Source organism: Schistocerca nitens, chromosome 2, assembly GCF_023898315.1.
Source record: "Schistocerca nitens isolate TAMUIC-IGC-003100 chromosome 2, iqSchNite1.1, whole genome shotgun sequence".
NCBI lineage: Eukaryota > Metazoa > Arthropoda > Insecta > Orthoptera > Acrididae > Schistocerca > Schistocerca nitens.
The window spans coordinates 369,741,142-369,766,086 of NC_064615.1; the positions used below are offsets into that span (position 1 = coordinate 369,741,142).

The 24,945-nt window shown below is 43.1% G+C and overlaps 1 protein-coding gene across 4 annotated transcripts in view; it reads right to left on the minus strand.

The window, feature by feature from the left end:
* LOC126236194 (sialin-like) overlaps positions 1–24,945 on the minus strand; it is a 395,476-nt gene that overhangs the window by 198,619 nt on the left and 171,912 nt on the right. The window contains exon 1 of one of the 4 annotated variants that reach the window (XM_049945298.1): positions 22,986–23,058. The exons of the other annotated variants lie outside the window; for them this stretch is intronic. The gene's annotated coding sequence lies outside the window, so the exon portion shown is untranslated. Of the gene's footprint in view, positions 1–22,985; positions 23,059–24,945 lie in introns of those variants that run through there. 4 annotated transcript variants of the gene reach the window in all.

The following is a 24,945-nucleotide window of genomic DNA, read 5'->3' on the forward strand; positions in this document are numbered from 1 at the left end:
AACTTCGGAGTGCCTATGGTATGGCGAGAGCAGAAGAACCATACAGATGATTGCTATTTTTGCATTGTTAATGTGAAAGGTTTTAATAGGTTCAAAAAACGAAAGTGGGAATATCCCGATTTGGAGTCAGCAAGAAGACAGGTGGTGCACAGCAACGATGTTCCTGTACCAACCTTCACAACATTACCCACGCTAACATCATCAGATGACGATGTGCACGGCGAGGAATGTACAAGTAGTGGTTCGGAATACGAAGGACGTGAGACACAACCCCAGCAGTTCGACCAGAAGGAGCTCAGTGACTTGATACGAGAACTCAATCTTTCAAAGCAAGCATCAGAACTCTTAGCATCCAGGCTTAAGGAAAAGAACTGTCTTCATCCAAGTGTTAAAATAACAGCTTACCGGACGAGAGAAGAACAGTTTTGTCGCTGTTGTAAAATGTTTTTTGGGCAATCATAAAGCTCCCAATTACGAGGAACTGGTCAAAAACATGCTCACTAACTTTCAAAACTTAGGAGCTAACATGAGCATAAAATGGCACTTCCTTCACAGCCACTTGGATCGATTTCCTCGTAATCTAGGTGATTTCAGTGAGGAACAAGGAGAGCGGTTCCATCAAGATATGAAAGGAATAGAGGAAAGATATAAAGGAAGATGGGACAGGCATATGATGGCAGATTATTGCTGGAATCTGCAACGTAACTGTTCTGAAGAGACCTATAAAAGGAAAGCGTGCAGGAAGCGGTTCGTCATGGACGGAAAATGATATACTTATAGAGAAACTTTTCAATTATGTTTTATACGTGGACAAATGCGTATCAGGTTTTCATAGAAGCTATTTATAAAGATTATTTTCTTTTTTCATTGTAGTTTGTAGCGCTCGAGTTCAGTATTAGCAATTTTTTCTAATTTTTTGAATAAATCATGCATTATCTCAAAAACTAGAGCCAAACTGCATAAATGGTTGCTATATTCGTCCTCAGCACCACTAACCCATCCTAAAGCCACTCAAATATCCTTGGCAAGAAAATGAGTGTTGACCAGTGTAATAAATGGTTCAAATGGCTCTGAGCACTATGGGACTTAACATCTTAGGTCATCAGTCCCCTAGAACTTAGAACTACTTAAAACTAACTAACCTAAGGACATCACACACATCCATACCCGAGGCAGGATTCGAACCTGCGACCGTAGCAGTCCCCCGGTTCGGGACTGCAGCGCCTAGAACCGCACGGCCACCGCGGCCGGCAAAGCATAATACTGCTCCCACCAGCCTGCGTCCGTGGCGCACAGCACGTTTCGAGCTGCCGTTCACCTCGATGACGCCGTTTGTGGAGACGACCAGCGACCTAGTCTAGTAAAAATGTGATTCACCCGAAGAACCTACATGTTTCCATTGATCGACGGTTGAATCCCTATGCTCCCGTTCCCACTGCAATCTTAACTGACCATGTCGCTGGGTCAACATATGAACACGTAGGGTTGGTCTGCTGCGGAGCTCCATGTTCAACGATGTACGATGAACAGTGTACTCCGAAACGTGCGTGCATCAGCATTGTGCTCTTTCGGCAGAGGTACCATATATCACCGTCTACCCTACTTAAGAGGGCAGACATGCCTCTGAACCCCACATTCTGTGAAGAGTGTGGACGTTCAACCATTTAGCGCCTAGTGGTATTTCACTGTCCTACCTCTTTCCGTAGATGCTCACGACAGTAGTATGTGAACATTCGACTAGCTTGGTCGTTTTCGAGATACGCGTCCACAGACTCTGCATAATAATAATCTGCCCTTTGTCAGAGTCTCTTATCTCAATGGATTTTCCCATTTACAGCCCATACTTCGCTAGGGTGATGCCCCTTCCGTGTCTGCTCTGCTTACATACTTTTGCTGCAGATTCAGGTGCCCGCAACGCTACCAGACGGCATCCATCGTCGCGGTAGACAGCGGTCATAATATTTTGGCCTATCAGAGTATAACTAGCATTGGCAAATTTCAACTATTCCATTGTGTCTATGCACTCTGGAATCCTAGATTCACTGCAGAGTAAATCACGTATTTGGAATATCACGTTCTCTGACCTCATAATTACTTAACACGAAAGCTCTCTCTCTCTCTCTCTCTCTCTCTCTCTCTCTCTCTCTCTCTCTCTATATATATATATATATATATATATATATATATATATATATATATATATAATGCCAAGCAAACTAAAGACGGGAGTAAAGTCACATTGAAGAGGAGAAAGTGACCACGAGAATGAATAAGAAGGCATGAAGGCAACAATGTGCGAACGAGACCGAGGACTGAGAAAGAGCAGCAGAGTGCAAAAGAGAGGTGTGTGGGGAATGAGAGGGGATGGAGGCGATGGAAATTCTCTTTGATACTCATTCCTTTTAACAGAACGCATAGGAAGATTATCTAAAGTTACAATCACCATGTAACAATTTTCTTGTCTATTACTATAAGTCAACAATAATCACATATAACTGTGGATGAGACACGACTTTTTCGTTTGTCGCCACGAACGAAAGAGTAGTAAAGCAATGAGTGGGACCCACTCGTCTGACAAAAAGAAAGGAGAAATCGAATTCATTTGCCGCAAAGATCACGGTCAGCATTCTCTCGGATACACCTGGGATTCTTTTTACTGATTCTCCCGTAAGGGGTGCAAGAGTATCTGGTGAATAATACACAAATCATCCGGACCAAATGAATGAAATGGTACGAGAAAGAAGACTCCATTGCATGCGCAAATAAATCATTTCCACAAAGATACTTTGGAAATGAAAACACTGAGCGAATGTAAGTACAAATTATTGAACCATTCCCCATCAATTCTCTGATTTGCTCACATTTTTACAAATGAATGGTTGTGGCTGGAAAACGTTCTGCGCTGCAAAAGAGGATTGGAAGCCGTAGATAAGTATAGTTTGCTCGCGACATCCTGGCCAAATTTCCAGTACACTGCGGAGAGCGGAGAGAACAAGCTCCGCCTACACAACCGCGGTAAGAGTTGTGATGCGGAGGGAGACAAGCTGCACGTCGGCCGCAGTGGTCGAGCGGTTCTAGGCGCTTCATTCTGGAACCGCGCGACCGCTACGGTCGTAGGTTCGAATCCTGCCCCGGGCATGGATGTGTGTAATGTCCTCAGGTTAGGTAGGTTTAAGTAGTTCTGAGTTCTAGGGGACTGATGACCTCAGATGTTAAGTCCCATATTGCTCAAAGCCGTTTGAACCTTTTGACAAGCTGCACTTACCGCTCGTAGTTATGGCACTACATGTCACAGCCACTGATGCGCAAAACTGCCGATTGTGACTTATAAACAAATGTAGTTTCATTTTTTCTAGATGTTTAGGCAAAAACTCGAATGAGTTGTCTTTGCAATGTTGGAAAAAATTCTAGGTCCGTTGCGTGTATGTAACTTAGTGCTAGGTTCGCTGCAAAGTATATGACGTATCTGGAATACCGTGTTTTCTGTCTTCATAATGAAATGAGTGTACTTTGTAACACAACAACATCACATGTGTTACACTGATAAGATATCCTTACAAATTTTCTTGCGTGCTACTCTAATCCCCTTTTCGTCATTATTCAAGTCACTTTGCGCATAACAATGTAACTCTTAGCAGCGTTATTGCGGGACAAAACTGTCAATTGCGGGACAAAACTGTCACGGGACCTCATGACCAAGCACTACGCTTGAGAAAAATGACAGTGAATAATTTGGTTATATAAATCTAGGAAATCAAGACAGCACTTGTTACTTGTGGAATGAAATAGACCGTAAAAGAGCGTCGATTGAAATCACCACATGTTTCTATTATTACAGTGTGCCACTACTAGAAATTAGATAAGTGATGATGATGCAAGATGGATGACAGCTTGTGTGCAAGACCCATCCAAACGTACAGTCATCTGATCACGTAGTTTTAGGAACAGGTCACACAGAAATGGAGTGTGACTATTCGTTCCAAGTTAGAGAAGAAAAGTTTTTATTTGCCAGTGTACCACCTTTGAAGGATGGGCACAAATCACTGGAAGTTTCACGAGAAATTATAGTCATTTCGTCTTCCACACTACGCTGTACGTTGATTGTCTAAAATTTAAAAATGACCAGAAAAACAGCATTGAAAGTCCAGTGCACTATGCCCGCCTACTCCACCATGAAAGAATAAAGGTCCTTCACTGTTTTATGAGACAGAATTTGAAGAGGTCTTTATCGAAGTAACCTTAAAAAGAAAGGAACTACCTTCCGTAAATATGTCTGTTCCCAAGGTACACATGAAAAACGCTTCCGACAAGCTGTAGCGAGACAGATAATGACGCGCGAGAATATTATGAACACAACCGCACTTAATTGAGCGATCAAACGCAGCGTGACGTACATCCTGAATCAGACATTTTAAAGGACTCTGATGCAAGTTAATTTTTTTCGGTGGGTTAGGCTGTTTATTTACAGTCTTACTGTTGAGTCTGTCTCTTTGTCAGACTTACATATAGCACGTATGCAAGAAGTCAGTATGACTTGATTATTCCAGAACAACGAATGTACGAACACATCCCTTCCCCTCTCTAATCAAAAGGGAGGGAGGAAGGTATGATCATTAATTTCATGTCGTAACATCTGTAAATGTGATAACAAAGAAGACACAAATCGATTTCTTAAATTATAGTAGATTTTTAAGATTCTATGAACCACCCAATTGCCTGTATCTCGTAAGAAATACAATACACATTCGATGTTTCGGCAGTACGGGGACGATATGAGAATACTAGTGTGGCACGGCACTGCTGCTACGATACACACCTGTTACATTGCCAGACACAATGCGCTCGTGGCCCCAATTTGAACGACTTCTACCGCCTGCAGCTGATCCATAACTAGGGAGCCGTTTTCAAGACGTTGTGGACAAATCATATTTGATAGACTTCGAGAATCGTACCTCAGAGATGGAATTCATTGCTTGGAAACACACTGCACTATATGCAATAATCTGATAGGACAAATGCGCCGAAAAATAAATGCCTATTTGACCTAAAATACGCAGTCGTTGACTTAAAAGGTCGAGAATTTTTCAGTTCCTATCTACTGATTAAAAGAAAAGACTTAGCGTAATAAGGAATACCGCGCAATTAATTCACAGCGACTGGCGGTATCCTTTGGTACATGGACGAGAGTGTCATGATGCAGACGAGGCATAATTCTGAAAAACACCTGTTGTGTTGCGTCAAACCGACGTGATCGGCTTCGTGTTGGGGAGTTTTAGCTTTGGGGAGAGGGAAGGGGGGGGGGGGGGGAGTGCCTTTCCGTGCCACTTTGACGGCAGGGAACAGCGAACAGTTCTTGGTGGAATGAGTTCGAAACTTACGTTTAATCGCTAACCAGTGGGACAATGCGATGGTGTTGATGTCCGTCATTTCGTCGAACGGGGAAATTGAAAATGAGTAATATAATTCCGAGATAATACACAACACAAAATCTAAGGCTGCACTGGACAAACATCCATCATAGTCACCCACGTGATACACAAACGCAACTGCTGACTCCTGGACAGGTCGGATTCTGAATAACTATTTCGCCTATGGCCCCAAGAATGCAGTCCATCGGGTTCCCACCTCGCTCCAGAAATATAAACTTGAGCAAGGGAATAATGTAACGCGTTATGTTGACAAAGCTGTTTAATACAATACCGAGGCTGTGGAAGATACGTGTGTGAGGCAACCGACAGCAAAAATGTAAGAATCATTTACTTATACAGAAAGCCCAAAGTTACTGCTGGCTTCATTTTAGCCGACATGTGTACTTTTGTCGATATTTGTTTTATTCGTTTGAAGGTTAACAAGAGTTTCAAATACATATCTATTATGAAATGAACATTAAAGTAATATGTGCTCGATTCATTCATGTGGCACAAAAATGTGGAGAACGCTTCATTCTTATCAATCAACGGCAGCTACGCGAGGAAAATTTCTGTTTCGAAACACGTGGCTGCTGATATCGTGAACAGTTATCGCGAACCACCTGTGAACTGATGCGCCAGCAGCTGCTAACCTCGCCGCTGACATGTTTATCCTCTTTATTTTTCCATACAGCTTCGCACCTAAGCATTACCACACAATGTCTAGCGCAAACCTATTCGTTTCGGGAACTAAGCCTGGTAACCTGACTAGGTAACTATAGAGAGACATAGGTTGTTTCGTACCTTATACATTATAAGAACTGCGTTCACAGACAGATGCCACAGCTAGCAGTAAACTCAAGTAAGTCAACTGACGATAACACGAGGAAAGAGAGAGTGCTGCCAGAAAAGGTGATATAGTATTTGAATATCTTCAAGGCGTATGCTAGAAGGCCGTGTGAAATAAGGAATGGGTGATACTACATGGCAGTGACAAATTCAGGCATTTGTTCCAGAAAGAAAGAAAAAGAAGTAAAGAGTGCTTAGTTTTTTTAAAAAAGAAATGGTGGAACATGAGGACGCGAAGTCCATTACAGAACTTTTCAAAGGAACCATTGAAGGATTTGCCGTGAGCGATTTCGGGAAACACTGAAAATATGGGTAGTCATACAGAGATTTAAATCCCTCATCTTCCAAATGCGTGTGCAGTACCTTAAGCATTGCGTCACTTCTTGGATGGTTAATTTTAGAGCTCTATGGATGATGACAATAGTGTTGTATATAGCTCCTGATTATCCGATCATGAGAACAGTTCAGCTCGTGCAAAATAACGTGGCCGAAGCGCAAAAACGCAACCTCGTCCTGAGCGCTGAGTTTTGTCCGAAGAGGCAGTCTGCCGAGCTGCGCTCTTCCAGTCGCTCGTTGTTATCTCTTTACCACAATGCCTGACAAAAAAGTGAAGCACCCAGAAGACATGTTCGAATGTCGATGCAACTTCGTATAAGAACACAACACTGGCGGGTACGTACACAACAGAGTTCCAGTTCACAGTGACAGAACGGCTACCAGGTTACATTAGTGTTGTTTGTGTTTAGTGTTGTTACCAGGACTGCTACGATATAGCAAGTACGTGAACAGCAGATGCTGAGTGATTACTGTGGAGGACACGGAGATGCCGTATACTCGTAAGACACAGTATTATCAGCACTTGACAGAGTTTCTGAACCACGGTACCACTCGGCATTCTTCACTTCAACAAACACTTCCAGACGTTAAATCTGGTGCGTTTCTGGATGAGGTATCGAATATATTGCTTCCCCCTACTTATACCTCCCGAGGAGATCACGAATGTGAAATTAAAGAGATTCGAGCGCGCACGGAGGCTTTCCGGCAGTCGTTCTTCCCGCGAACCATACGCGAGTGGAACAGGAAAGTGAGGTAATGACAGTGGCACGTAAAGTGCCCTCTGCCACACACCGTTGGATGGCTTACGGAGTATAAATGTAGATGTAGATGTAAGTAACAGATAAAAAAATCCTAGGATGGGCCGGGATAATCAGGTACGTGTGATTATACGCTACGCCATTAAATTTATTTCTTAAGTGGTAAACGAGGAAGTAAACATATGGTTAAACAGTGTGCTTTAGAGGGAAGCAGGAAGTGCTAGCTATTGCAATCACATCATAAACAGAATAAAGGAAGAAAGAGGAAACATAGCCACAAGTACTTCCGAGGGCTTCACTACTTCAGATAATATTGACGGACATGCCATCAGGGGACTGACACACAATTTCCACGTGGCGCATGTTCTTATATTATCAGTATCATAGTAGGCGACGTTGTCTGCTTTGCTACATTTTAACAACTTTTTCGTTTTATAAGGTGCATGTATTCACTGTTCTGTCGGTGCTTGGTAGAATATTTCATACATTATGAATGAAAACACACACAACACTAGTGTAATGATTCTACAATATTTGTTAATTATTTCAAAAACGCGTTTTCGGCTGTTACGCCATCATAGGTACACAAATAAGTATGTAGTGCAGTGAAATTTTATTGGATCAAATATTTTAAACTAGTGCATCTAACAAAGTACCTAGATTTCCAGATATGATAAATGTTAATGTTCGATTTAGGAATGAAACAAGATGGATTAATTCAGTGTAGATGCGATGTAAGATTATTTAACTAAGATAAAATATGTAACACATTAACCTATGAACCTAGTACAACTTACAACTGTTGTTCGTGGAAGAACATAACTTGAACAATAAACCTCGGTGACATGTTCCAAATGTGTCGAGGAACAAGATAATCTGTCTTTAATAGGTCCTAAATTACAAACGTAAGATATACTAGTGAGATTACGCAGGTAAGTTAAGCAGCTGTGATATACAAATCCAGTTATAAGTGGTGATTAATGGAACTGTGTCTGCTCATTCAGTACTAAGCTTGGGTTGATGGACGTATGTTCATTAATTTCCTTTATTTCAAGATAGTTCCTCTTCCTTCCGTTATGGATGTGATGTAATTCTTAATGTTTCACTTTCTAACTATGGCCTTCTTTAAGCAGGTGGTCTACACAAGTACAGTCTTCTTTTCTAAGTTTCCAGCTTCTGTGGTGTTCCTTCAAGCGGGTGCATATTGCCCTCCACTGAGCTATATAGGATTTGCCGCAATTACAAGTGATTTTATATATTCTACTCTTTTCCAAAGCTGGAGTGCGGTCTTTACCAATGGGCAAAACGTACTGACTTCATTTTTATGGATTACAAATCGCGACTGCTCCTAACAGCACAGCTCTTGGAACGAGAGAATATTCGGCGAATCGACTGACATGTCTATTTCGCCGACTTAAATCCCATCGAGCACGTGTGGGATGCACTGAGCAGACGTACTGCAGCATCAACGACCATCCCGCAGTTGTCAACTGCACTGATGAAGGAATGGAACGCCTAATACGAGAACTCCTGTGGCCAGAATGGGAGCACGCTGCAGAGCAAGCACTGCCATCATTGGTGAGCCATGTCCCGTCTTTCGTAATGTCCATAAAATCATCGTAAATCACAGTGACTTCAATGTAATTACTATCATTGACCGAAAGTGTCATTTCTGTGCGTCTCATTACGTATTTCTATCTGTTACATTCTGTAGCCCAATGCAGCAGTCCTATCTATGTGTGGTCCAAGTTTCATCGAGCTGTGTTACTTGGTAGTGTCACGTCATGCGAAAGTTACTTTCGTCTTTACTTTTTGCACCCCGGTGCATGGTTCTGAAAAATTCGCAAGCTTCAGCTGTGGGACGGTTTTGTAAATAAATATGAAACAGCTAGAAAGTATCTTCCAGAATGATCTTTCTTTTTAGAGCTCTGTTTGCACTGTTTAGAAACTTTTTTTACATTGAAATTATGTACCGGGCTGGGACTTATACTGAGCTGTAAAAGTCATGGGATAGCGTTATGCACAATTACAAATGGCGCTAGTCCCGCGCACACGAAGTGTAAAAGGGCAGTGCATTACCGGAGATGTCATTTGTGCTAACGGCGTTTCATGTGAAAAGGTTTCCGACGTTATTATGGGCTCACGACGGGGATTAACAGACTTTGAAAGCGGAATGGTAGTTGGAGCTAGACGCATGGGATACTGCATTTCCGAAATCGTTAGGGAACTTAGCATTCCGAGATCCACAGCGTCAAGTGTGTGCCAAGACTACCAAATTTCAGGCATTACATCTCACCTCGGACAGAGCAGTGGCCGACGGCCTTCACTTAACGACCGAGAGCAGCGGCATTTGCGCAGTTGTCAGTGCTAACAGACAAGCAACACTGCGTGAAATAACCGCAGAAATCAGTGTGGGACGCACGACGAAAGTTTCCGTTAGGGCAGGGCGGCGAAATTTGTCATTAATGAGCTAGGGCACCAGAAGACCGACGCGAGGGCTTTTGCTAACAGCACGACATCGCCTCCAGTGCCTCTCCTGGGCTCCTGACCACATCGGTTGCACCCTAGACGAAAACAGTGGGCTGGCCAGATGAGTCCCGATTTCAGTTGACGGTAGGGTTGCATTGTGGCGCAGGCTCCACGAAGCCATGGACCCAAGTTGTCAACAAGGCACTGTGCGAGCTGGTGGTGACTCCATAATGGTGTGGGCTGTGTTTACGTGGAATGCACTGGGTACTCTTAGCCATATGAACCGAACGTTGCCTGGAAATGGTTACGTTCACCTACTTGCAGACTATTTGCAGCCATTCGTGATGTTCCCGAACATGTCAACGGGTTACAGCTGTTTGCGGATGATTTGAAGAACATTCTGGACAATTCGAGCGAATGATTTGGTAACCCAGATCGTCCCACATGAATCCCATCAAACATTTGTGGGACATACTCTAGAGGTCAGTTAACACACAAAATCCTGCACTGCCAAACCTGCGCAATTATGGACGGCTATAGAGGCAGCATGGTTCAGTATTTCTGCAGGGACTTCCAACGACTTGTCCATGCCACGTCGCGTTGCTAAACTATGCAGGGCAAAAGGAGATCCTACACAAATATTAGGAGGGATCACATGACTTTTGGCAGCTCAGTGTAAGTCCAGAACGCTCTATGTAGCAGGCAGTACTCTTACAGTGAATACTGAAATTTTCCCGGCGTATTGAGTACTCGATGACGCTTCGGGATTGCAGCCGGCCGTTGTTTTCTAACACGCACAATGTTTTATATGGAGAGCTGGCAGATATATTCAGGTGAGGCGTCGCAGACTAAAAAAAATTGATTTACTACCTGAACGTATCTGGCAGCTGACCAGATACAATACCGTGCGTAGTAGGAAACAACAACCGCTCCACTCGTCAGACACCATCGATTAATATTCGTACCAAATACGATACACAGTCCGCCCTCATAAAACGTCCATCCCTGTTTCCGAGAACGAGTCCCGGTCCGACAAACAGCTTTAATCGGTCACGAATTTCACAAGTACCTTTTCCCCAATACGATGACTAAGCCTCGTGCGGACTACTGCTGTTGCTAGGGGGTGACTCCATGATGATCTACGTCTTATAACAACGGGTAAACAACATCAAATCGCATGTTCTGATTGCCGCAGATTACATACTGGTAAAAAACTATAGTATTTTCCCCGACACATTCTCAGTAACCAGAACATGAATACAGCAATTTTCGATCAACTACATTCAGAAGACATTTTAGTTTAAAAAACGTTCACACCATCAGTGTTTACAACCTCTTCGAGCCGCAAACGCTTGTCGGGACTTGCTTTTAACACCAGAGAAGCAAAACAAAACTAAACTAAAATCTATGTCTTTGTGTTTTTCCGGAGCCCATATTCTCTATTAAACGCAGCCTCGTATATTGTCACTCAATTTGTTAGACACTATACTGTTTTTTCTTTTCTTTTTACAACTCATTTTTCATTTCTTTCTTTTTTTAAACTGAAATGTTTGTCTTCGTATAGTAGTTACAAAATATAAATTATAATGTACTTTTATGTCGTGTTACGAACTATGTTGAAAGTACGTACACCTATGGTTTCAGTGTAAGGGGTCTGCTACAATATAAAAGGCTTTAACCCCGTTACGACAAGTAACTCAATAAATAATGAAATCCTCAGCCCAAAGGATCCGATTAATGAGGGAATTAGTATATTTCATCAAAATATACAAGGTATTAGAGATAAAGTTAGTGAACTGCTTATAGATGTTGACTCTGAAATTATTGGTATATCTGAACACTTCTTAAATAAGGAGATAATTCAGAGGCTTCCTTTACCAGGATACAGGTTGGCTGGCAGCTTTTCTAGGAGCTCTTTGCGGTGTGGGGGAGTAGCCATGTATGTGAAAAACGGTATCCCATTTGAGTCAATTGATGTTTCAAAGTACTGCACTGAAAAGGTGTTTGAATGTTGTGCAGCTGTGGTTAAATTTAGTGGAGCTAAACTTCTTACTGTTGTTATTTATAGATCCCCAGACTCCGATTTCACAACATTTTTGCTAAAGCTAGAGGAGGTTCTTGGTTCACTTTATAGGAAATACAAAAAGTTAGTTATATGTGGTGACTTCAATATTAATTGTATAAGTGATTGTGCAAGGAAAAGGATGCTGGTAGACCTCCTTAATTCATATAATCTTATGCAAACCGTATTCTTTCGAACGAGAGTGCAAGGGAACAGTAGAACAACCATAGACAATATTTTTGTTCATTCATCATTATTAGAAGGGCATTCTGTTAGCAAAAAGGTGAATGGCCTTTCAGATCATGATGCACAAATTTTAAGTCTAAAAGATTTTTGTGCTGCAACACATGTTAAATATAGTTACCAACTTTTTAGGAAAGCTGATCCAGTTGCTGTACAGACTTTTGTAAACCTTATCAAGGAACAAGAGTGGCAAGATGTTTATAGTGCTGATACAGTAGACGATAAATATAATGCTTTCCTCAAGACTTTTCTCGTGCTCTTTGAAAGTTGCTTTCCATTAGAACGTTCAAAACGGGGTACTAGCACGAACAGGCAGCCTGGGTGGCTGACGAAAGGGATAAGAATATCTTGTAGAACAAAGTGGCAATTATATCAAAACGTTAGAAACAGTCTCAATCTAAATGCAGCAGCCCGTTACAAACAGTATTGTAAGGTGCTTAAAAAAGTTATTAGGAAGGCAAAAAGTATGTGGTATGCAGATAGAATAGCTAAGTCTCAGGATAAAATTAAAACTATATGGTCAGTCGTAAAGGAAGTGGCTGGTCTGCAGAGACAGGTCGAGAATATAGAATCAGTGTGTAGTGGGGATGTCCATGTTACTGATAAGTCGCATATATGTACAGTACTTAATAATCACTTTCTGAATATAGCAGGTGAACTAAATAGAAACCTAGTCCCAACAGGGAATCATATAGCGCTCTTAGAAAAAAGTGTTCCGATACTGTTACCTGAAATGCTCCTCCATGATACTGACAAGAGGGAGATTGAGTTAATAATTAAATCACTAAAGACCAAGAACTCTCATGGATATGACGGGGTATCTAGCAGAATACTGAAGTATTGTTCCACGTATGTTAGCTCAGTACTTAGCCATATCTGTAACTTTTCCTTTAGGAGTGGTCGGTTTCCTGACCGATTAAAGTACTCGGTAGTGAAGCCACTTTATAAAAAGGGAGACAGGGATAATGTTGACAATTATAGACCTATTTCTATGCCATCGGTGTTTGCTAAAGTTATCGAGAAGGTTGTATATACAAGGTTACTGCAGCATTTAAATTCACATAATTTGCTGTCAAATGTACAGTTTGGTTTTAGAAATGGCTTAACAACTGAAAATGCTATATTCTCTTTTCTCTGTGAGGTTTTGGACGGATTAAATAAAAGGTTGCGAACGTTAGGTGTTTTCTTTGATTTAACGAAGGCTTTTGACTGTGTTGACCACAGAATATTACTGCAGAAGTTGGAACATTATGGAGTAAGGGGAGTAGCTTACAATTGGTTCGCCTCCTACTTTAAGAACAGAAAGCAGAAGGTAATCCTCCGCAATATTGAGAGTGGTAATGATGTTCAGTCCCAATGGGGCACTGTTAAATGGGGCGTTCCCCAAGGGTCGGTGCTGGGGCCACTGCTGTTTCTTATTTATATAAATGATATGCCTTCTAGTATTACAGGTGATTCAAAAATATTTCTGTTTGCTGATGACACCACCTTGGTAGTGAAGGATCTTGTGTGTAATATTGAAACATTATCAAATAATGTAGTTCATGATATAAGTTCGTGGCTTGTGGAAAATAATTTGATGCTAAATGACAGTAAGACTCAGTTTTTACAGTTTCTAACTCACAATTCAACAAGAACTGACATTTTAATCAGACAGAATGGGCATATTATAAGCGAGACGGAACAGTTCAAGTTCCTAGGCGTATGGATAGATAGTAAGTTGTTGTGGAAAGCCCATGTTCAGGATCTTGTTCAGAAACTAAATGCCGCTTTATTTACCATTAGAACAGTATCTGAAATAAGTGACATTTCAACACGAAAAGTAGTATACTTCGCATATTTTCATGCGCTTATGTCATATGGTATTATTTTTTGGGGTAATTCTTCTGATTCAAAAAGGGTATTTTTGGCTCAAAAACGGGCTGTTCGAGCTATGTATGGTGTAAGTTCGAAAACCTCTTGTCGACCCCTATTCAATAGTCTGGGAGTTTTGACATTGCCCTCACAGTATGTATTTTCTTTAATGTCGTTTGTTGTTAGCAATATTAGCTTATTCCCAAGAGTTAGCAGCTTTCACTCAGTTAATACTAGGCAGAAATCAAATCTGCATGTGGAATGCACTTCCTTGACTCTTGTGCAGAAAGGAGTGCAGTATTCTGCTGCATCCATTTTCAATAAGCTACCACAAGAACTCAAAAACCGTAGCAGTAGCCCAAACACTTTTAAGTCTAAACTGAAGAATTTCCTCATGGCTCACTCCTTCTATTCTGTCGAGGAGCTCCTGGAAGAGCTAAAAAATTAAGCAAATTCCAGTGTTACATTCTTGATTTTCTTTATTTAAACTAACGACTTGTCGCCTGAATATGTTTCTTATATTTCATTTCATTCTGTTTCTACAATCGTGTTATAATTTCATGTATTGACTCGTTCCATGACCATGGAGACTTCTCCTAAATGTGGTCCCACGGAACAATAAATAAATAAAATAAAAATAAAAATAAAATAAAAGGCATCACTGGACGCGGATATGGAGGGACACCTGGTCAGCACACCGCTCTTCCGGCCGCATGCCAGTTTACGAGACCGGAGCCGCTACTTCTCAATCAAGTAGCTCCTCAGTTTGCCTCACAAAGGCTGAGTGCACCCCGCTTGCCAACAGCGCTTGGCAGACCGGATGGTCATCCATTCAAGTGCTAGCCCACCCCGATGGCGCTTAACTTCAGTGATCTGACGGGAACCGGTATTACCACTGCGACAAGGTATTTCAGCGAACGGGTGAAACACAAACCAGCGCAAGAACTCAGAGAAGCTAGTGTTAAATGAACCATAAAGTCGCTCGGCAACAGTGACGTAAGGTGACCGGAACCGACATTCCAATGCAGTTCCTCTAGCTCTCCAGTTCCGTGTGTCGCTGCGGTGGTGCCCCACCAGGAGCTGAAAAGCTTTCCAGAATTTGCCCTGTCGTCTGGCCCCGACCGCTTTCCCTACCTCAACAGCACGCTAGAGCCGCCGGTACGATAACTACACCCGTCTTTCCAGCGTTTGTAAATAATAGTCAGCCTGTTAGCAGTTATCTGCCTGAGACGATAAACAATGTTTGCAGAACGTAATCGCGTTCGTTAGAGCACAATTTGTGCTCTCTGCACACTGCACACTTTGACGTAAACTCATGTTCAGAAGAAACAACACCTTGAAGGGCTAGAGATAGCGCGTTCATATTCACATTGCAGAAGTGATTAGCATTTGAACCACCTCAGGCCGCTGTTTCAAGGTCCACATCGATATCGTGGCGCAATACGTATGAGCTAATCACACCGTGAAATCAGCGAGTTTGAAGGAGGGCGCATTATTGGCATGAGAGAATGTTATGCATCCATTGTGTAATTGCTACTTGTGTGGGACGAAGCGTTTTGGGCAGTGCAACGGGCGTGTGCAGAATGGTTCACGGAACGCCACAGAACGCGACGGGATGGGTCAGGCATTAAAGGACGGATCTGCGTCCTCCTCAGCTCCGGCGAAACAGAGGAACAATGTTACACATCACACACTACCAGGGGTAACCGTTAGTCCCCGTTTATTACGGCATGGGGTATGTGCGTGTTGTCCACTTCTCCGCCTACCTCTGACGAATATGCAGAAAGATGCTAGGCGGCAATGGTGTTTAGAACGACGTCACTGGGGACAGGAAAGGCATCAGCGTTTTCGAAAGAATCCAGGTTCTGACTGTTTGAAAATGACGGCTCAGTTTGGTTCGTCGCAAACAGGGGGATCGGCATCACAGCGCCATCTCAAAGCGTTACGGTGTGGGGTGCTATCGGGCACAACTACGAATCAATATTGGTGCGCGTCCAGGGCATTGTGACCAGTGTGACCTACGTGAATGATAACATACGATCCGTAACCACACCCTTTCTGCACAACACCCCAGACGTCATTTTTCAGGAAGACAATGCACGACCCCATGCTGCTGCACGAACATGTGCCTACCTGGTGTCGCCGGATGTCAGCCTTTTCCCCTGGCCCGCCAGATCACTAGACCTGTCGCCAATCGAAAATATGTGGGATGTGGTGAAATGACGGGTGTAGCGCTGTGACCCAATGCGAACCACCAAAGATGAACTTTGGCATCAGGTGAATGCAGCATGGACGCCATTCACGCTTTATACGCCTCGATGCCATCGCGCATGGAACAAGTTATCAAAGACCATGGCGGACCCTGTGCCTACTGGGCAACAGGAGACATGCTGAACTGAGATGACTGAAATGCTGCAGAACATACTAATGTACCTGTCCTGTGAATATGAACGTCCTATCTAGTCGTTCATGGTGTTCTGCTTTTTTCAGAACATGAGTGTATTTCCGTTTCTCGCACTCATTCCGCCGTAAGCAAATGCACTACACCCCCTTGCTCTTCCTTTGGAGAATCCATTTCTGTTTTCAGCACTAGTGAGTACAGTCGAGGGTCGATGCGTACACGTGCTCGTACTGTTGTCAGTGGGTGTGGGCCCGTGTCCTCCAGTAGCGAGTTTGGACCCTCAGTTCTCTCATGGTGCCCACACCTTCTTCCGTACGCAATGGAATTACGATCCCTTTAGCGGTTTTCATTTTACAGTGTTAGGCTCGTTTCTTTTTGAAGGCCGGCCGCTGTGGACGAGCGGTTTTAGGCGCTTCAGTGCGGGACCGCGCTGCTGCTACGGTCGCAGGTTCGAATCCTGCGTCAGGCATGGATGAGTGTGATGTCCTTAGGTTAGTAGGGTTTAAGTAGTTCTAAGTCTAGGGGAGTGATGACATATGTTAAGTCCCATAGAGCTTAGAGCCATTTGAATCATCTTTTTGAATACAGCAGGAAATTGAAGAAAGGCGCTCACCTAAAACTGGTTTCGTGAAATAAAAGAATAGTTAATTAGTGACTGAATGAGGACGTTATCGCATTAGTCACTAGAATTTCGATGCTGTCGATGGATACTCAGGCCGTGGGTGGTTGGGCCTAGGTCTTAAGTCTACTTTGGCCACATCCTTAGTCATTTATACTTAAAATTGCGCGCCGTAGAAAAAGCAGTCTGTAAGCTGTCACGAGATGGTAGCATTATTCGTACAACTTCCGTATGGAAGAAACGGAGATGCAAAATTCGTGAAGTGTCCCACAACTGCTCGTCACTATGCGGATAAACAGCGCCATGAGTTCAAAGGAAAGCGCAAGTAGTTAATGACTGTCGCCTGTCATTCGTTTGAATCCAAAGGCTGTGAGGCACTAACTTCTTCGGTCATCAGTCCCCTCGTCCGGCCCCGGTAGCTCAGTGGTCAGCGTGACAGAATGTCAATCCTAAGGTCCCGGGTTCGATTCCCGGCTGGGTCGGAGATTTTCTCCGCTCAGGGACTGGGTGTTGTGTTGTCCTCATCATCATCATTTAATCCCCATCGACGCGCAGGTCGCCGAAGTGGCGTCAACTCGAAAGACCTGCACCAGGCGAACGGTCTACCCGACGGGAGGCCCTCGCCACACGACATTTCATTTCATTTCATCAGTCCCCTCGAACTTAGAACTACTTAAACCTACTAACCTAAGGACATCACACACATCCATGCCCGAGGCAGGATTCGAAGCTGCGACCGTAGCGGTCGCGCGGTTCCAGACTGTAGCGCCTAGAACCGCTCGGCCACTCCGGTCGGCGAGGCACTTTCCTATGACTGTCCACAATATTTTCCCTAATACACAGAGACAAATAGGCATCTGTAATAATGAAAATTTCACCCACAGTCAGCACTCAAACCGGCTTCATTCGGAACGCGAACGTTAACATCGTAGGCTAAGAGGCTTAGTTGTTCAAACCACATGAAAACTGCTATGTATAGGTAACAAACCAGCAGTACATTTCCACACCGACTGGCAATTGCAAGCAAGTTATTTGCAAATACACGAAGTTTATCGTTTCTGGTTTGTGGATGTACTACAAATCCTATTGTGGCATCGCTGACGGACATGTTACGCAAACGTTGGTATTTCCCAGATATGTAATCTCTAATAAGGAAGAAAAAAGCGATGGACAACACGTTTACGCTGATGGTGGATTTGCCTGCAAATGCACACTTCACAAGTGGTACACGATCTTCGTTATAAACTCAGCTGTTGACAGGAAGGAGCTACGGATTCAAGTATCAGGATATACTTTCTTTGGCTGAACATGTAATTTTTCACAAATGGTGTGGGTGTTTAAGAAGGCTTTCTTCTAGCCATCACGGAAGAAATCAACCGCAGGTTACAATAGATAGGTACAGGCGCCGTCTTGACATGGCAATTTACAAATGGTCGCTTGCTCATAGTACACTGCGCAAAATAACTCACCTGATAATACGACGAGCAGCTGTCTTTATCGTGAAATCGCGTAGTACGGGTTAAGTAAAAATAAACGGGATTCAACTTTAAAATATATTTCAGCTTTTTTTCACGTGTATCTAGTTACTATTCAAAATCATACGATTATCTGTTAACGCCTTTCCCCAACAACAGTCTCTGAGTTTTAGAAATGTAAAAACAATCTAAAATTTGCTGTAATAGACATGATAGAAGTTTCACGCAAAAGATCTCCTTACATTACTTAAAAACTGACCACGAAAGTAGCGTTTTTACGCTCTAGCTGAATGGTGCAGATGAGACTAGTCCGTCGCCAGCTGTCGATAGCAATGCTTCCTGTACAGTAAAAACGTTGCCGTTATCCACACAGAGATCACTTTATCAGAAAACTGTTAAAAAGTACACAGTGAGTGGCAAATTAAAGGAGAAGGTTACTTAAAAGCGACGCTTTCGCAGTGATAAGACGAAATCTTGAATTAAAATTCTCTTTAATCGGTCTTATTTTTTTCCCACTAACTTCGGGCACATCATTGGTTCATCTTCAGATGGCTGGACAAATGCCTCATAATCTTATTTGAACTCCATACAAGGTCACTTTGCAACACACATTCCGATATTCATATGATTCCATGGAACATTTGCGTACAGAAATCTGAAAGTATGACGATAATTAACACGTTTGGTAAAAAACAAATGCACTTCAAAACCGAATTAAGAACAACATAAGGCAATATACATCATTGTTATTATACTGGCAGTACTGACTGTAATTAATTTAACTTTTTGTCTTTGGGCAGGTAGAAATGCAACGGACAACATATTGAGTAATGTATGTGGTGCTTCGAACGTCTTTCCCTTATTATAAGTAATTTTTTCATGTCTGCTACATTTATGACATATGTGAAACAGGCATTATAGTGATTGATGGTTACGAAACTGTTGCAAAATCAGTAAAAAGCTCAATGTCTTCTGGTACCACGAGATACGATAAGGCAAAATACATCATTGTTATTATACCGGCAGTACTGACTGTAATTAATTTTTTCTTTGGACAGGTAGAAATACAATGGACGACATTGTTGAGTAATGTATATGGTGCCTCGAACGTCTTTTCCTTATTATAAGTATTTTTTTTTAATGCCTGCTACATTTACGACAGATATGAAACACGCATTACAGTGAACAAAGCAGGGAAAGCTTGAAGAGTCACATCAGGTATTACAGTGATTGATGGCTAGGAAGCTGAAAATGAAAGTGTTGAAAAATCAATAAAAAGCTCAGTGTCTGCTGGTACCATGACACACCAACACCAATAGTGCAGAGGAAATTTGAGGCAGAGTATAGCAACGTGCCGATCGAGCTTAAAACTTAAGTTGTGATAGTTCAAGTAGACAAGATCTGTTACTGGATTAATCATCAACCTCTTCAGAAAAGGTGGGTGGAATGAGGCAGTACTTTGTGCTATATTTCAAAACCTTTTTTAGAGACTCAGATAAACTACACTATGTGACAGGTCCTGTACGTCACATTTTGCAGAATAGTTTACTTTTTGGTGAAGAAGGAGTCGGTACAGAGTTTCATCTTGTAGTATTGGGTAATTCACGAGCAACTGAAATAAAAGATCGATGACATCTAGAATGTGTTGTCTAAGGTAAGATCGAAGGAGGTGTTCGTCTGGTTTTCTGTTGCCCATTAAATATGGTTAGATACAAAACACCCTCACTTTCACGTATCTCTCATACCACCGATAACAAATAAAGTCTATAATCAATGGAATCATTTTCGAACAAACTACAATATGAAAGGCACATCACGTCTGGTATTTAGTCTCCTTTTTAAGATAAAAGAATAGTGATTGTTGAACGAGTCGATAATTTTATTTTATACCACTGACAGTTGAGTTTTTATTCTTAGGTAATAACTATGTTCATATGGGCGGATCTGAAATGTTACAAGTGTTTTGGGTGATAGAACGTTTTGGAAAACTCGCTAAGCTACGATCTGATGCAGAAACTAAGGTCAGTTGCTTGGTTGTTTTTTTTTTTTGGGGGGGGGGGGGGGGAGACCAAACAGCGAGGTCATCGGTTTAGGGAAGGAATTCGGCCGTATCATTTGCAAGGAACCAACCAATCATTTGCCTGAAGCGATTTAGGGAAATCACGGTAAACTTAAATCAGGGTGGCCGGAAGCGGGTTTGAACCGTCGTCCTTCCGAATGCGAGTCCAGTATGCTAACCACTGTACCACCTCGCTCGGTGAGAAAGTAAGGCAGTACAGTGATAGAAATTACAAAAATGATTGCGGTCTGTTCCTCAATAATATTCCTGCATACTAGATGTGGAAAGCGGAAAGTTAGTGAAGACGCAGCACCTCTCCTATCCCTCACCACCGACGTGTGTACATCATTGCATGGTACTGACATCAAAGATTTCCAATACATCATTCGGTTGTAGTACATTTTCTTCACCAGTGTAATATCATTTCTATCGGTAACCTGTTGGCCGATGACGACCTTGTAATACGGAAACAGGTTGATGAGAAACTAAGAAAAATAAAAGCTTTAGCACGCGCACAATTTGTAGTTTTCTTTCAGAAATATTTTAGAATTGTTTATTTATTTGTTAAACTGTATGTTATTAGGCCATTTCGGTGGTAGTTCGTGGATCTTGGGTGTAGCTGAATGTATAAATTTCCTTCCCTTAATGTCTATTGATGCTTGAATTAAATGAATTTCCTAAAGTTTTGTTCGGGCACTTACCGAGAAAGGTGGTGCACTACTAAGATAAATGACTCGCATACGGGAGGACAGCGGTTCAACTTCCCGTGGGACCATCAAGATTTTCGTTTTTTCCGTGGTTTTCTAAGCTGTATAAGTGAATGCAGGGATGGTTCTATTAAGACGTACACGGTCGATTACCTTCTCCCATCTGATTGCCAATGAACTCGTCGTGGAGTGAAAGTTAGCCCTTAATCACTGTTTGTCCCTGTGTTTAGGCTCTTCTTGAAATAAAGAAAGCAGCATACTCACAGATGTCAGTGCTCTGTGCAAACGGTACCGGCCAATGGTATACTTCGTCAACGGAAATAGCCACCCTTCGAAAGGTGAAGTTATGCTTTCTATTTTCTTGTTGTTATGCTTGCAAGGAAAAGACGTTACGAAAATTTCACATCACACAAAAAGAAAAAGGAAAATATTTAAAAAATAACCAAATAAATTTTCAAAACATTTTTCAGCAGCATTTTTCAAATGGTTTTTCACTGTCTGGAAAACTGTGGAACTGTAATAGTTATTGTATTAGTGCAATATTTGTAATTACTTTATACACATTTAATTATGCCTGTTACAGCAATATGAGTCGAAGGTGTTAAAGTGTGTAACGTTATAGCCTGTTTTAAAATTTTTGCGGAATGGAGGGCTGGAAAATTACTGTTTGCGAATTTCGGATTTGAGACATCAATAACAAGTCTATATTGGGGTCTCCATGCCACAGAGCAATTGAAACAGTAGTTAAGCCACCGTTCAAATGGCTCTTAGCAATATGGGACTTAACATCTGAGGTCATCAGTCCCATAGAGTTAGAACTACTTAAACCTAACTAACCTAAGGACATCACACACAGCCATGACCAAGGCAGGATTCGAACCTGCGAGCGTAGCAGCAGCGCGGTTCCGGACTGAAGCGCCTAGAACCGCTCGGCCACAGCGGCCGGCTAAGCCACCGTGTGTAGGTGTTGGACGAACAGGGTCCTGGCCTTTCTGACTGGCTTTGCTGAATCACACGAGGTGGACGCGAGGGTGATCAGTTTTCGTAATTAATAGGACGTTCAATCCCTATCACCTTCCATTACTTCTGACCTTGAACTAAAACTGCTACATTTTTATAAGCGATGGACATTGAAAGAACTGTTATTACTTTCCATTCTCCAGGCAATAAACAAAGTAATGAAACGGTACCGAGGCCTATATAGGACGTCGATTTGCAGTTCTCAGCGGGACTCAGCAGCAGAAGTAGCGTTCTCCTGGAGATGGCGAACAGTTAGATCGCCGAAATATTGAATCGAGTTTATTTTAGTTCCCGCAGCAAACCCGAAGAGTCTCTCACGACGGGAAAGCCTACGGAGTCACACAAAGTAACGAAACATTTATCTGTTCCAAAAAAGGAACTGAAATAGGTTTCAGAGTAAACGAATATTGAAATCAAGATGTACTACTGTTGTAGCTGGACAGAAAAGACACTTTATAAGCTGCGGATAAATATTTAAACGCACGATGAATAACGGAACGTTTCGGCATTCAGACATTGGCAACGCGTAACGTCGCCAATAGAAGACCAGAGTCGTAAGAAGTAAGGTACCATTCGCTTTCAGGTCTCTGTCGGCCCTGACGGTGACAGAGAGCAAGTTTCAAGTGCCTAACGGTATACATCGCAACATTCTGATCAGTACGCACCGACGTGCGAGCGGTCCCTAGTAGGTAGCAACTGTTACGCCGCCGCGACGGAGCGGTTACCTGAGGCGGCGGCGAGCGGCTGTAGTACACAGTGGCGCGGCGGGCGGCTGGCGCGTCTCGGGGTCCGCTCGGCAGCGAGTGTGTGGCCGCACTGAGCGGCGCCGGCTGCTGGTCAGTGCCGGAGGTTACGCAGGCACGCGACTGCGGCGGCACACGTGAGTGCGGACTCGGCCCCCACTCGCGTTATCGCGGTGCGGCGGGGCAGCCCGCGGACTCAGCGCGCCGCGCCGCGCCGTGACTCAGCCTCCGCAGGGCGCACCACGGGCGCCGCCAGCACGTGGCTCAACGCATTACCTGGATTGTTATGCAATCACACATTCTTTCCCTTCGCTTCTACGCACGTCAGAAGTGTAAATGTTCACGTCTTATGTTGCGTATTATAAACATCCACGGACGCGTATACTCCTCCTAACCCACTGGATCGATTTCGTTCAAACTTGGTACACATTTCACTTACCGTCTTCAAAGAATCGCTGTGGGCGTAAGAATTACCTTCCTATCAAAGGTTCAAATGGCTCTGAGCACTATGGGACTTAACATCTATGGTCATCAGTCCCCTAGAACTTAGAACTACTTAAACCTAACTAACCTAAGGACATCACACAACACCCAGCCATCACGAGGCAGAGAAAATCCCTGACCCCGCCGGGAATCGAACCCGGGAACCCGGGCGTGGGAGGCGAGAACGCTACCGCACGACCACGAGATGCGGGCTCCTATCAAAGGGGTCGGGGTGGATAGTGAATAAGCAGTGTAGTCCACGATGTGCGAATACCAATACTTCATTCAGTATCTGAGAATGAGAGCAAAAAAATGGTTCAAATGGCTCTGAGCACTATGGGACTCAACTGCTATGGTCATAGGTCCCCTAGAACTTAGAACTACTTAAACCTAACTAACCCAAGGACATCACACACATCCATGCCCGAGGCAGGATTCGAACCTGCGACCGTAGCGGTCGTGCGGTTCCAGACTGGAGCGCCTTTAACCGCTCGGCCACTCCGGCCGGCAGAGTGAGAGCACTTGGCGACTTGCAACTAACTCTAGGCATGACTTCAGCCGCGCGGGATTAACCGAGCGGTCTCAGGCGCTGCTGTCATGGACTGTGCGGCTGGTCCCGGCGGGCGTTCGTGTCCTCCCTCGGGTATGGGTGTGTGTGTTTGTCCTTAGGATAATTTAGGTTAAGTAGTGTGTAAGCTTAGGGCTGGCTCTGAGCACTATGGGACTTAACTTCTGAGGTCACCAGTCGCCTAGAACTTAGAACTAATTAAACTTAACTAATCTAAGGACATCACATCAGGTGAAAAATCTGGTTTGAGACGTGGATACAGCCCGGTGGATAATTTGCAAGCCGTAAAAGAAATCATACGATAGCGCAGCGTGGATAAATGACCAAATTACCCACAATTCATAAATTCTGAGAAAGCTTTTGACAATTTCGACAAAGTTTGTATCAACAGTCGTTCATAACCAGTGCGTCGATTCGACGTATGTTGTGTATTTCAAATGGTTCAAATGGCTCTGAGCACTATGGGACTTAACATCTGAGGTCACCAGTCGCCTAGAACTTAGAACTAATTAAACCTAACTAACCTAAGGACACCACACACATCCACGCCCGAGGCGGGATTCGAACCTGCGACCGTAGCGGTCGCTCGGTTCCAGACTGTAGCGCCTAGAATCGCACGGCCACTCCGGCCGGCTAAGCTTAGGGACTGATGACCTTAGCAGTTAAGTCCCATAAGAATTCACACACATTTGAACATTTTTTGAGACACGACTTCAAACATTTGCGATACTTTTTCTCGCTGACAACCCCCACAAAGTGACGAGAGAGAAAATGGTTATTGCTTACTACACTCCTGCTGTTAGTGCAGTAAAACTGCTGCATGAAGCATGATATTTTAATTTATTATTTCTTTACTACTAATTGTATTCGCGACACTGAATATACCGTAAC